This window comes from Manacus candei, unplaced genomic scaffold (genome assembly GCF_025592945.1).
Source record: "Manacus candei isolate 608988 ecotype Guabito, Panama unplaced genomic scaffold, ASM2559294v1 h1tg000025l, whole genome shotgun sequence".
Classification (NCBI taxonomy): Eukaryota; Metazoa; Chordata; class Aves; order Passeriformes; family Pipridae; genus Manacus; species Manacus candei.
This window is the reverse complement of record NW_026138073.1, coordinates 1,886,541-1,899,030: the sequence shown is the minus strand read 5'-3', so window position 1 is coordinate 1,899,030 and position 12,490 is coordinate 1,886,541. Positions and strand designations below refer to the sequence as shown.

Below are 12,490 nucleotides of genomic sequence, written 5' to 3'. Positions count from 1 at the left end.
AAAATCCTGGGAAGCTGCCAGCTCTGACCAGGTTATCTCTCCAATATCTCCATGACCCTCTGAATCCTCATTAATTCCCACGAATTCTCTCCCTGACTGAGGTGTGAAAGCAAGTCACAGAAGTGGCCCATCCTCCATGGCTCAGTGCTATTCATTTAAAACAAAAAGTAGGGGAAAAAAATCCAGAAAAGACAATAATGTCCTGTCTGCCTGATTTGGAGAAGGGATCTCACCCCTGCATCTCATGGCATGGATTTAACAATCAGGTTTGATTTCACAGAATACATTTGCTTCTATTTTATCCCAAGTGGAATAGACTCAGCCAATTAGGGAAATTCAAAATTAGGCAGAAAATACATTTAGTAGAAAAAGAATGGGAGCAGAGGCCATTTTGAGTTGTGATTCAATCACATCCCTGCTTTAAACAATTCCTGCATCAAACACGAGTGTAGTGAACAAGGAGAACAGAAGCTGTCCAAAATTTGCATTTGAAGGGGTTAATTTGCTGGGTTGTTTTTTACTGCAAACTTGATGCAGGCACCTCAGCCCTCATTTCCCCTCTAAAGAAACACCCCCCAGCTGTACCAGAGCCCACCTGGGCACACCCTCAGTGCCTCCTCAGCACCAACACACTGGGGCTTAAACAGAAGCATCCTGCACTCTGGAACTGTTCAACAATTCCTGCCTGTGACCTTCCTCAAGGACAGGGATATTTCCCCCCTCTTCAGGGCAGTGCCAAATGCTGTTCTCAGCCTGTCAGTGCATATGGTGCTCCCCATGCCAGCCCAGTGCCACATCCCTGCTGGCCCCAGGCTCTCAGGGCAGGTGCAGGAGCAGACTGTGCTGTGCTGCTCATTCTGCTCCATTATTCACTCTCCACACTCCTCTCCCTGGCTCCACTCACGCTGTTTTCCTCTTTGCTGCATTGTTAAACCAGAGTATGAAAAGCATCCTTCAAAAAGTTACATCTGCCAGGCTTTTCTTTTCACCTTCTGCAGTGTCATAGAATAGTTTGGCTTGGAAGAGACTTTTAAAAGTGTCCAACCAAGCCCCAAAGTGAGGTTTTTCACCTGTATTTAAACACTTTTCATTATGGAAAAGGAGTAAATTACATGACACACATCAGCAGTATGAAAGAATGTACTGCTGTGAATTTTGGAGTCCAGCTCCCCCAGCCAGTGGGCAGAGGGATTTTGTCTCACCAGTACATGGGACTGATGACACTTCCTTCAAACCTCACTTTGCTTTGGTTTCTTTATTAGAATCAAGGGAGATTTCTGAGTGAGGAGCCAAAGCAAAGGGTGAGAGGGTGGGGAGCTGCAGGAGGTCAGCGCTGACACCCCACACCCTCCTGCTCCAGGGCACCTTCTCAGCAGCCTCCTGAAGGGACCCCCAAGGCCCATCCAGTCCAACCCTCAGCCCTGCACAGGCCCATCCCCAAGAGTCCCACCCTGTGCCCCAGAGGATCATCCAAACCCTCCTGGAGCTCTGGCAGCCTTGGGGCTGTGCCCACTGCCCTGGGGAGCCTGGGCAGTGCCAACCACCCTCTGGGGGAAGAACCTTCTCCTGAGATCCAACCTGACCCTGCCCTGGCACAGCTCCAGCCCTTCCCTGGGTGCTGTCCCTGGTCCCCCCAGAGCAGAGCTCAGTCCCTGCCCCTCCTCTGCTCCTCACAAGAAGTTGTAACTGCAGTGAGGTCTCCCCTCAATCTCCTCTTCTGTCCTGGAAGTTCAGCAGGATGGGGAAAAACACAATCCTTCCATCATGAGAGGTGGGGAAGAGGGAAATCATGGCAGAGATGAAGCAGCACCAGAGGGTCGTGCTGGATGAGGAGCTGTCAGCATTTCTGGGAACAACACCCCTATAATTCCATGCATCCCTCACACTGTGTCTCTCCCTGCATGAAGAATCCCTCTCCCTTACCTCTGGAGAACTAGAGGCACAAAAAGGAAGGTGCCACAGCAGCCAACTGCACTGTGCAGCCTCTGGAGGGGGAGATCAGCCTGTGCTGGCCCAGCCCTGGCTGTTCAAAGGACACTCAGAGCTCCCCCCCTGCCCTGACATCTCCTCACATCACTCAGCCAACACCAAGAGCATCTCTGAAAGCCCAGTTCACTCAAGTCTTCTATTTCAATGTCGAGGTCCAAGTCAGAGCAGAGGTTTTGGAGTTTATTCTCTTTAACATCTTCTGTAAAATTAATTACTGGTCACTTGACAAAATAAATTGACCTTATAATGAGGTTTCTGAAAACGCAATTGGTGTAGTTCATTAAATTATTCTCTGTACACAGTATCAAGTTCTTTCCTGCCTTACATCTCCCCTAATGCTCTACTCAGAGAGTGTGAGGATGGAAGAATTTAACCTCTAATATATAAGTGGGATGCACTTATTTCCCTGAGGAGCTGACCTGATCCAGAGCATTGGCTATTTATAGCACATTTGAAAATAAATTGTGAGGGAAAAGGGTGGAAGGGCTGTTGGGAAAGGCTCTATTTGTTGATAAAACTGGAAAAAAAGGTAATATAGCTGTGGGTTCCCATCCAAAGTTACCTTCACAGTGTGCTATAAACTTTAAATTATTACTCAAACTCTGTAACTCAGAACTAAGGCAACTCCAGCAATCCCAGAATGGGTTGGGATGAAAAGGACCTTAAAGCCCATCCAGTGCCACCCCTGCCCTGGGCAGGGACACCTCCCACCAGCCCAGGTTGCTCCAAGCCCCGTCCAACCTGACCTTGGACACTTCCAGGGATGGGACAGCCACAGCTCCTCTGGGCAACCTGTGCCAGGGCCTCCCCACCCTCACAGGGAGGAATTCCTTCCCAATATCCCATCTCAATCCACCCTCCTCCAGCTTAAAGCCACTCCCCTGTCCTGTCACTCCAGGCCCTTGTAACATGCCACATGGGCACAGACCTCCCTGCTGTTCTCTCAGCAGTCCAACCCTGAACATTTCCTCCCTCTCTGGCCCCCAGGATTTGAGGCCATGGCTCAGGAGCAGTTCCCTCCTGGAGGAGATGCCTCACCCCCACTGCAGGATGGTGAGATGGTCCCAGAGATGTTCCCCAGCTCAGAGCTGTGACACAGCAGGATGATGATGAGAGTACACAGTGCATCTGGGACAGCAGCCCTGGAGAATTCCCTCCTGGAAGGAAGGAGCTGGCTCACTTCACACCAGCATCCAGCACGGACAGCAAACAACACAGTGAAGTTATTTGGCAACACAGATGGGCCCTGAGTCATTTCTTGGATCTGCCTTCAAACACAGTGTGACAGTCAGAGCTACAGTCAGGATTTGGAAGAGCCTGGCAAGGAGCAGACAGTGATAAATGTGCCAAATATCCTCTGACCTTCTCACTGTCCTGTTTTCCCACTGCTCAGCCCTGCCTGTTGCAGTCGCTGTCAGCCAACCAAGTGGCACCACTGCAGCCCCAGGGACCACTTCAGTCATTGGCCTGGAGGGGTTTTATTCAAAAAAAATCCAGGAGAGTTGAGGAAAGCTCAGTTTAAGCTGACTCACTGGATAACCTTTCTGAATCACAGCTGCACTCAGCCTGGAGCAGAGGAACCATCAGAACTTCCATCCCTGATTCCCACGGACACAGATTTCCAAGCATTCCTCGTGAGCCCAGAGCATCACCTGCTCATGGCACTGCTTCTCTCCCTGCCACATTCCAGCTGGCAAGCCCAGGAGAAGATGGTCCCAGGCAATATTTGCCCACGGAGAAGCTTCGTGGCGTCGGTCGGTGCATCAGTCGTGGGGGACACAACTCAAGCAGAGAAGGGGGGAGATGTTGTTTCAAAAGGAACTCCAGTTCTCTCATTCATGCTTTTCTGGAGAGCTGTGAGCATTTGGCCCCTTTCACTCTCCTTGCTCACTTTTATCAGCAGGGAAAACCAGCCAGAATGGCACTTGAACAGAGAGCAGCTCAAAGCCACCACACCAACTTCTGTGATGAACTATTGATAGAAGACTCTGGAACACGAGGACAAGTTTAAAACCACTCTGTTTTTTATACACAAATCTCTTTTTTCAACTGTGGTCTGGTGGTGCCAGGTCAGTTTTCTAACTTTTCCAAATAGGCAAATATATCTTGTGAAAAATTTCAAAATAAATTATTTTTTTCAGTTTGAGGTCTTTAAAATTTCTTCCCCACTTGTCATTTTCAGCAGTACCTCATGAAACAAAAGGTGCAGGAATATCTTCTTATTATTCTGAAGACATTATAACTTTTCAATCTTCTTTATCCTGTGGCAAAAAAAAGGAAAAGGACATAAAACAAATTGGAGGAAGAAATTTCTCGCACCAGAGTTACCCAAAGCCATGATCAATGTTCTTCAAACAGGAAAACCAGAAGAAATCAAAGGCTTTCATGAAACATTCATTGGAACAATATGCTGACAAAATAGTTTTTCAGTCAAAACTTTTCCCTGGGCCTACTTAACACGGCACGTGTGTGTTCAGGATCTTGTTTCTGGAGTACCAGAAGGCCAGAGGGGTTTGTTTCATTTAGCTGCTTTTTTAATTTCAGAGCAGACTCTACATATCCTTTGAGGTCTCTGCAGTCACTTCATGGAGCTGCAGAAAACTCTGCCTCTCCTGGATGTGCTGACCCAGAGGCTCCTCAGCTGGAGGAGCACAGGCACAGTGGTGCTCCCACACCCCACAGCTCCACCTTGGGAAGTCCCTCTGTGACCAGAAATCACCTCTGAACCCACCCAGGGACACCCAGCCCGGGCTCCTGCCCTGTCCACACACTGGGCCTTCCAAACCTTGGTGGTGCAGAGGTTTTGCTTCTGACTTGATGAGCTGTGAAACTGTTGTGTGCTGATAGTCAGAGAAAAAATAGTCAGGTAAAAATCGTGGCGAAAGAACTCAAGGGGTATCACAGGAGCCATCACTAATTATTTGGTATCTAATGAATGACACAATTTGCTTGTTGACCTCCTTGTCAAACTATGCAGAGCTCAAACTAATTAATAAAAAACTGAAATTACCAAGGGTCTAAGAGGGTTTGGTCAACTTTGACCCAAGGTGGTGCCTACACTGACTCTGGCACCTTGTGAGCTCGGTGGCACAGCCCAGAACACAAAGTGCTGCTCAGATGAACTTGGCAGGGCGATGTGAGTGAAACATCCTGGCCTGAAGCTTTGCCACCTTGCTGGGATTACATCCAATCCTCATGTCAGGGATAACATCCAATCCTCACGTCAGGGTTAACATCCAAGGCCTCCTGTCAAGCCTCACAAAGCAGGGTGAGGAGGGAGCAGCACCTCGTTAGAGCTCGTTAGTGAGCACGGAGCCATCCTGGGCAGGGACACTCTGACTCCCAGCCAGGAAGGGCCAGCCTGCCTTTGTAGGAGTGACAAAACCCAGTGACAGCTCAAACCATTCCTGCTGCTGTCAGGGAAGAGTCTCACACGTGGGTTTTCACGGCGTGAATCGCTCAGAGACTCGAGAGCCCTCCTGGGCTCTTCAGGGACAAATGAAACCTTGTGCAGGTTCTGAAGAGGCTCAGGTGACTAAAACCTGTGTGTGCATTGCAAGCACAGCACACCCCCACCAAGGGTGGCCAAAGTGGAGGACATCTCCCACAGAGAACACACTCACTGCTTCCCTGGAGCTCTCTCTTTCTCTATTTCACCTTTTATTGACAGATGCAAAGCAAGCCTAATGAACTATTGATAACCCTGGCACAAAGGATTATTAGACAAAGCAATTTCATTTTGGGGGCATTGATTTGTGTGCCACAAGCAGAGTACAAATGAAAATGGGAGTTAGGATGGATGAAGTTGAATGCTAAACAGGGGGTCATCCTGTTTATTCCTAATTCCTGCTCTAAATGCACTTATAGATATGTTTACCTGTACCTCTCTATATTCTATATAATTATAGATATACTTGCAGATTTTCTTGATAGCTCATGGTATTTGGAAAGAAACTTAAAGTGACTCAAAGAGTAAAACAGGGCTGATGTTTTGAATGGTACGAACATGACAAAACACCACAGTCAATAGTTGAATTTGAACCAGTGACCCCCAAACACACAAAAAAAGAGATGGAATCCACAAGTGACACCACGTGACAAGAAGGGGCTTGTCCTAACCCAGCTCAAACAGAGTATATTAAGTATGAAATTTGCTGGCCTGAGAGGGAGAGGCTGGAGCAGAAGGATAGGTTTGACTGTCTCACCCCACAGACTGTCACCTGCCGACCCTCAGCCACGGCCTCGTGGAGAGCTGGAGCCCAGGCAGGGCCAGCAGAGCTGCTGATCAGCATCTGTGAGGGAGTCACCCCTGATCCTGAGCTCCAGGCACACACAGCAGCCACATTTTAATTCTCCTCTGCTGTGGCATTCGGTGACATTTAATTTGAAGGCGACTGCTGTGAAGGGCTGTGTAACCCAGGAGGGATTATGGAAACAGGAGTGAGATTTGTCCTCTTACCCTGATGAATCCACAGGGAAATTTCAAAGTCTAAGACGTGGAGACCTGATTTTGTGGGCTTTCCACTGGCAGGTAGGAGCCAGCACCCATTTCTGCCTTGAAAAGCTCTCTCCAGCTCTCCTGGTGAGAGATCAATCATCTCCTAAAGGCACTGCCAGTGGCCTCTCCACCAGCACAATTAATCCCTCCACATCACAAGCTGAGATAAAACAATATGAAGGGCACCTACCCAAGTGCTCTGACAGTGCTAAGCCAAAAGCAATCCTCAGGATTTCCAGGAGAAGCCTGTTCCACTTGTGCTTTCAGCCTGGAAAATAATAAAATAAAACTGCACTTTAATAAACTTTCAGAGGAAAAAGGTTGGTTGTTATTTTTTTTTTTTAATACAAGCCACAATAACAGGACATTTGCCCTTCCTTAGGCTCTGTTACACACGACACTCAAAACCCACCTCCAATACTCCAGGGATTAAATTATTTTCTGAAAGCCAACTCGTTCCCATCATTATTACTGGTATAAAGCTGGGAGGTTTTTTGCTCCCCCGTTTTTTTTTTTTCTCAGTGCTAGAAATAGATTAAACTGACACTTCAGGATGCTGAGCTGCAGTTTCAGCTGAGCTCTGTGGTTCACAGAGATTTATCAAAAATGACAAGATTCCACATCTAGATGTCTCATAGTGCCCAGGAGCTCCAAGAAGATGCAGCAGTTACAAGAGTAACCAGAGAGAAATGAGAAAAGTGTTAGAAAAAGAAACATGTGGTCCTTGGAAATCAAAGCTCTGACAGGAGTGGGAGATGCTGTGCTGATCAGAACTGGCCATTAGTGGGCAAAGAATCACATTCTGCCTCCTCCAAATGAAAAAGCAGGGAAAGCAGCCCTTCTTTTTACTCCAAGAGCTGTTATACACTTCCTGGCAGGTACCTGTCAGAGCCTCTGAGCTGCAGAGATGTTCTGTTCCATTTGCAAACAGTGTGGAATTAGCTGGAAGTGATGAGTGCCTGTTTAGGATCAATTCTTCTGAGTTAAACCATCCCTGCAACAGCAAAACATAATAGTCCATAAGTCCATTCTCCTTTTCACCCCCATGCAGGTACAGCAAATTATAATCTATTTGAGAAAGGTTAGGAAAAAATTGGAATATCTGGACAGTAAATGCTTATGAACCACAAAAAATCACCTCCTGGGCATAATCAGCCTTTGCTTGGACAGCCCATCCTGGCTGAGAACCACCTTGCACCCAGACTGCAGCATTGCCACTAAAACTGGTACAATACAGGTGATGGAGGCACTGATGGAGACCAGATCCTACCTGAGCAGAAGCAGCAGCATCCTTTGAGTGTCTGGAGCAGGACCAAGTCCTTCCTTAGAGATCAAATATCAAGATAAAACCCCTGGGGCTGTTCCCAAGTCAATCAGAGCTCTGCAGGAAGGGGCTGGAGCTGGAGACAAGGGCAGTGAGAGGAACAGCAGCAAGACATCAGCACACCCAGTTTTTTCTCATAAATAATGATTTTAAGGAACACCTCTAAGAGACACTTATTACCAAGCAATAATTTCCATAACAAAAAGAGATCTGAAAAAGAAACTTCCATATTAAAAAAGTCCTGCCCTCAGGTAGGATGTTGTAGGTTTCCTAAGTCCTTTACAGAGGTCAAAGGCAAATTTCTCCATGAAGAAACAATGCCCCAACCATCTTCCCCTCCCTCCCATTAGCCAGGACCTACTCCTGTAGAGATCTGGAAACAGCCTGAAGGAATTAGGCTAATCCAGACAAGAGTGAAATGGAAATAACTCCCACAAGACCTTTGGGAAAACTTAATCCAATCTTCTCTTGTGAACTAGATATTATTCCCCTTTTACTTGCCTTCAGTGGTGATAAAGTGCAGACAGAGGAGATAAGGGACTCACACACCTCACATTTCACCACTCGCAGTAAATACACTCCTCGCCTTCGCTTATCTTCCAGCCTGGTATGGATTTCCTTTTAGTAACCTCCTGAATTACAATCAAATTATACTCTCAGGGCCATTGAATTGCGTGGCTTGCAATACCTTAATGGCTTCTGTTCTGGCTGCTCAGGGAGGACTTGTAATCCCTGTCCTCTCCCATATTTCAGTGGGAGTTAAGGACGTGCCTCGGTGTTGGGGAGAACAGCCAGGCCTCTGCAGGGCAGGTGCCCAGCAAACAGGGCACAGGCCACTGAGCTGCTCCTGGAAGAAAAATGTTAATAGTGGATGTTTCTTCTTTTGCCTTGCAGTGCCAGTGCAGGGTTTGGATGGCCCAGTAACTCCCTAAACTCTTTCAGATGTGTTCAACGTGATTTAATGGCTCACGGTCCATACACTGGGTACCAACTGCTCTGCAAAGCAGTTGGGAATAAATGGAAGTATTAATGCCCAGAAACGGTGCAGAGTGCCCCATTCCTCCTGCCACCACTGACAGCAGAGCTGTGAGACGTGCTTTTATCCTGCAATAAAGAAGTGGTTGCTTTGTTAGTGATGTGCTGAGCAGCAAAGGGAATGCGGCGTGTGGTCTGTAGCTGTGCTGCTGAAATCAATGCCTGAATTATGGAAACGTTTAGGGAAGTGAAATAGGAGAGAGGGAGAATAAACACAGCCTAAAAGTCTAAGTTGTCAGCACTGATCGCTCTCCCCTGCCATTTGGAAAGTCAGGATGGTGTCCAAGGTAAATGTGCTGAGCTGGCAGAAGTCAGTTCAGTGCACAGCTGTTCTCCTCCTCATTCCCCTGCCAAGGACCCAACATGGAAACCAGGGAACAGTTCTCTATTCATTTTACTCACCCAGGACCAAGTTGATATTGCACATCTCCCCTCCTGTGCTTGTTTGCAGCCAGAACATCCCCTCACCTCTCAGTGATCCTCTGGCCACGATTTCCAGTCATCGGCTGCTTCTTCGACTGGGTAGACTGGGGGAGAGGCACTTGTTTGGCTCTGGAAATCAAATATTTATGGGTGCTTTATGCTGACTTCAAATAACCTTCACAAGTAACTTTTCCTTCTCCCTCCTCCAGTATGCATCTGCTATCATGTAATTATACTGAGGAACAAAATAACTACTTCTAAAAGGTATTTCCTAATAAAATAACTTCTTCGACAAGGTATTTTTCCCAGTGCAGTTTAATGAATACATGAATAGGCAAGTAAGGGGTAGATTAAGGGATTATTGATATAATTGAGTAAGAAATAAAACAAGGTATTGAAGTTTTGAGATTATACTTTGAAACAGTGGATGAATTATCTGCAGCTGAAAACAGGTTCTTTTTGGAGGGTGTATACAACATCTCCAGAAAAAGATCAGAGTAGGTATCTCTGAGAACTTCCTGCATGTACAGGACATTAGAGCTATTTAAATAATTTTTAAAATCTGATTAGAAGACAAAGCATGTAGAAAAATTGCTTAACTTCCAGTAGTGATGACTTTGTACCAGCTAAAACAAGTGCCACACCACCCCCACCCCCAAACACAGAGTAACTGGAATAAACAGGAACTGCAGAGACAGGATAAGGGGGAACAGCTTCAAACTGACAGAGAGCAGGTTTAATTACATATTAGAAGAAATTCTTCCCTGTGAGGGTGGTGAGGGGCTGGAATTCCCAGAGAAGCTGTGGCTGCCCCATCCCTGGAAGTGTCCAAGGTCAGGTTGGACGGGGTTTGGAGCAACCTGGAATAGGGGAAGGTGTCCCTGCCCATGGTAGGGGGTGGGACTGGATGGGCTTTAAGATCCCTCCAACCCAAACCATTCCATGATTCTATAAATTGAAAAATTTCTATTGGTTTGAGCAACCCCCTTTTGCTGTGGGTGTTCCCCCCTGTGCTCAACATCTTGGAGACCAAGAGCACCTACAAGGCAGCAGTGATTTAACAGAGATTATTCTCGTTATTCTCAAACAAACTCAATGCCAAATAAGCTCAGCTCTAGAGAGGACCCACAAGGCTCCCAGGTGGGCAAAATGCCCTCCTGTACCTACCACAGCAGCTCTTCCAGCTGCTGCACCAAACCATCCTCGGGGGCACCCAACCCCAAAGCGCACGGAGGAGCCGTGGGGACACCTCAGGGGGAAGAACACCTGTGCCTTCAAGGAGAAAATACAGGAACCAAGTATGTGGCACGTGGAAATAACAAAATCTGAGATGCTGGGCTCCCCACCACACCACAGCAGAGGGGACAGCCCGTGCCAGGCACGAGGGGACAGCGAGGACCTCCCTGTGCCACCACCACGACCTTGGGAAGCCAATGGCCGGTGACACTCTGGGCTTGTCAGCTCAACACCCAAGCAGCAGGTCCACTGAAAACTGCACACTGCAGATAACCAGAGTGGGAGCTCTCTCTGCAGCTACTGGGGAGGAGATAAAACGTCTCCCTCCTCCCTTTATTCCATCCTGCTGTTTGTAAAGTGTTATCATGCTTTCTCCTCTCGTATTCCCAATCAGCCACCAGGTAAGAAACAGTGTTTGCCAGCACCGAAGAGAAATAATCTTTGCTGGCAACAACATTCCTCAGGGTAGAGGAAAAAAACCTGTTCCAATAACATGTAGGAGGAAATTTCCCCATCAGCCAAGCTGAGGAGCTGTCGACAGGCAGCGGATGGATGGAGAGGACACTGGACACTGTGCAGGGAATGGTTTCAAGTGGAAAATTAATTTTTTTTTCTGATGGGATCCAAAGTGCTTTTCATCCTGTCCTTCCTGGAAACATGTCGTGATTTAATTCTGCTGAGTGCAGTGTGGGATGAGAAGTGACTGAGGAAAGAAAGGAGGGACCTTTCCCAACAGAGCCCTGGCAGCCCCAGCTCCTGAGCAGTGTTGGGGTCACTGCGACCCTCCCAACACTCACACCCCATGTGCTTGGCCACAACACTCATCATTTGTGCCCTTCACGTGGAGAGGGAATAAACCTCCACCAATTAGGAGCTTATTTAAGGCAGACAGCAGGATTTCTGCTGGCAAATTGAGGCTGGAACAAGATGGTCTTTAAGGTCCCTTCCAGCCCAACCCGCCCTATGATAAAACTTGTGCTAGTTTTTCCCAATATTAATGTTTCTGATCAAAAAACAAAGTGCCACAGATGCATTCTACCTTAAAACAGACACACTGCATTAACGAGAGGAGAAAAATGGGTGAATATTAAAATAGGCATCATGAATATTCAGATACATTTGCAAATTAAGAGACTTCAACTGTGTCCTTGTCCTTTGTGCTTTTTCCACAAATATTGAAAGGGGAACTCTCCTGGGAGAAACGTTCATCAGCACAGCAAGTTTTGAAGAAGGAACCCACTCAAGCTACAGCAAATATTCACAACATGAATATTTTGTGTATTCACAGGAGAAAGATGATTCTGGGAACCTCCAATTAGGCAGCAGAAGCTTTTCCTATGGTCTCCTTAGAAAAGAACTAAAGAAACAGTCTTATTGGGATAAATTTTTCAGCACAGATTTCTGAATAAACGTGAGAAAAAGACAAGCTTCGCCCATGAATTATTCCCTTAGAATTGTGAGGGGGGGAAATGGCACCTGGAGCCAAGCTGGGAGCAGCAGCCACAGTGTGTTCACTGCCTGCAACCAGCAGCTGAACATGCCTGAAAGCTCTAAAGCCCAAGAATCTTCCTAATTAATTTCTAATAACCTGATTTTTTATCTGTGCACAGCCTGAGCTGCTGTTGGGGTGTGCACAGAGACCCCCCCTGCCATGGTGGTGTCACCACGATCCAACCACCCCCAGTCCTGCCTCTGACTGAGGGAGCCACGTTCTTCACCCTAAAACCAGACAGAATCACCCCTTTTCCTTCCATAACCACACTGTGACCACTGCAGAGGATGTTGTTCTGTCAGTGCCTCTGAGAAGACACTTCCAAACACCAACAGAACCTGAAGCATCAGCAATATCCCATAACTGCCCCTTCAGTTTAATCATCACAATAAAAGAGCATGAAAACCTCTCCAAGTTATCCCACATGGGAACATGAAAAGCCACGAAAGGTCTTTGGGTGGGAGGCAACAACCCAAACAAGAACAATTTCTGG

The 12,490-nt window shown here is 47.2% G+C and overlaps 1 long non-coding RNA gene across 1 annotated transcript; it reads right to left on the bottom strand.

Moving 5' to 3' along the window:
• Window positions 1-4,153: 4,153 nt before the first annotated feature.
• On the bottom strand, window positions 4,154-9,412 carry LOC127471626 (uncharacterized). Its single transcript, XR_007904707.1, has 5 exons — window positions 9,249-9,412; window positions 7,758-7,887; window positions 7,370-7,481; window positions 6,678-6,755; window positions 4,154-4,250 (listed from the first exon to the last, which is right to left on the bottom strand). It is a non-coding gene; the product is annotated as an uncharacterized LOC127471626 (long non-coding RNA).
• Window positions 9,413-12,490: the final 3,078 nt, after the last annotated feature.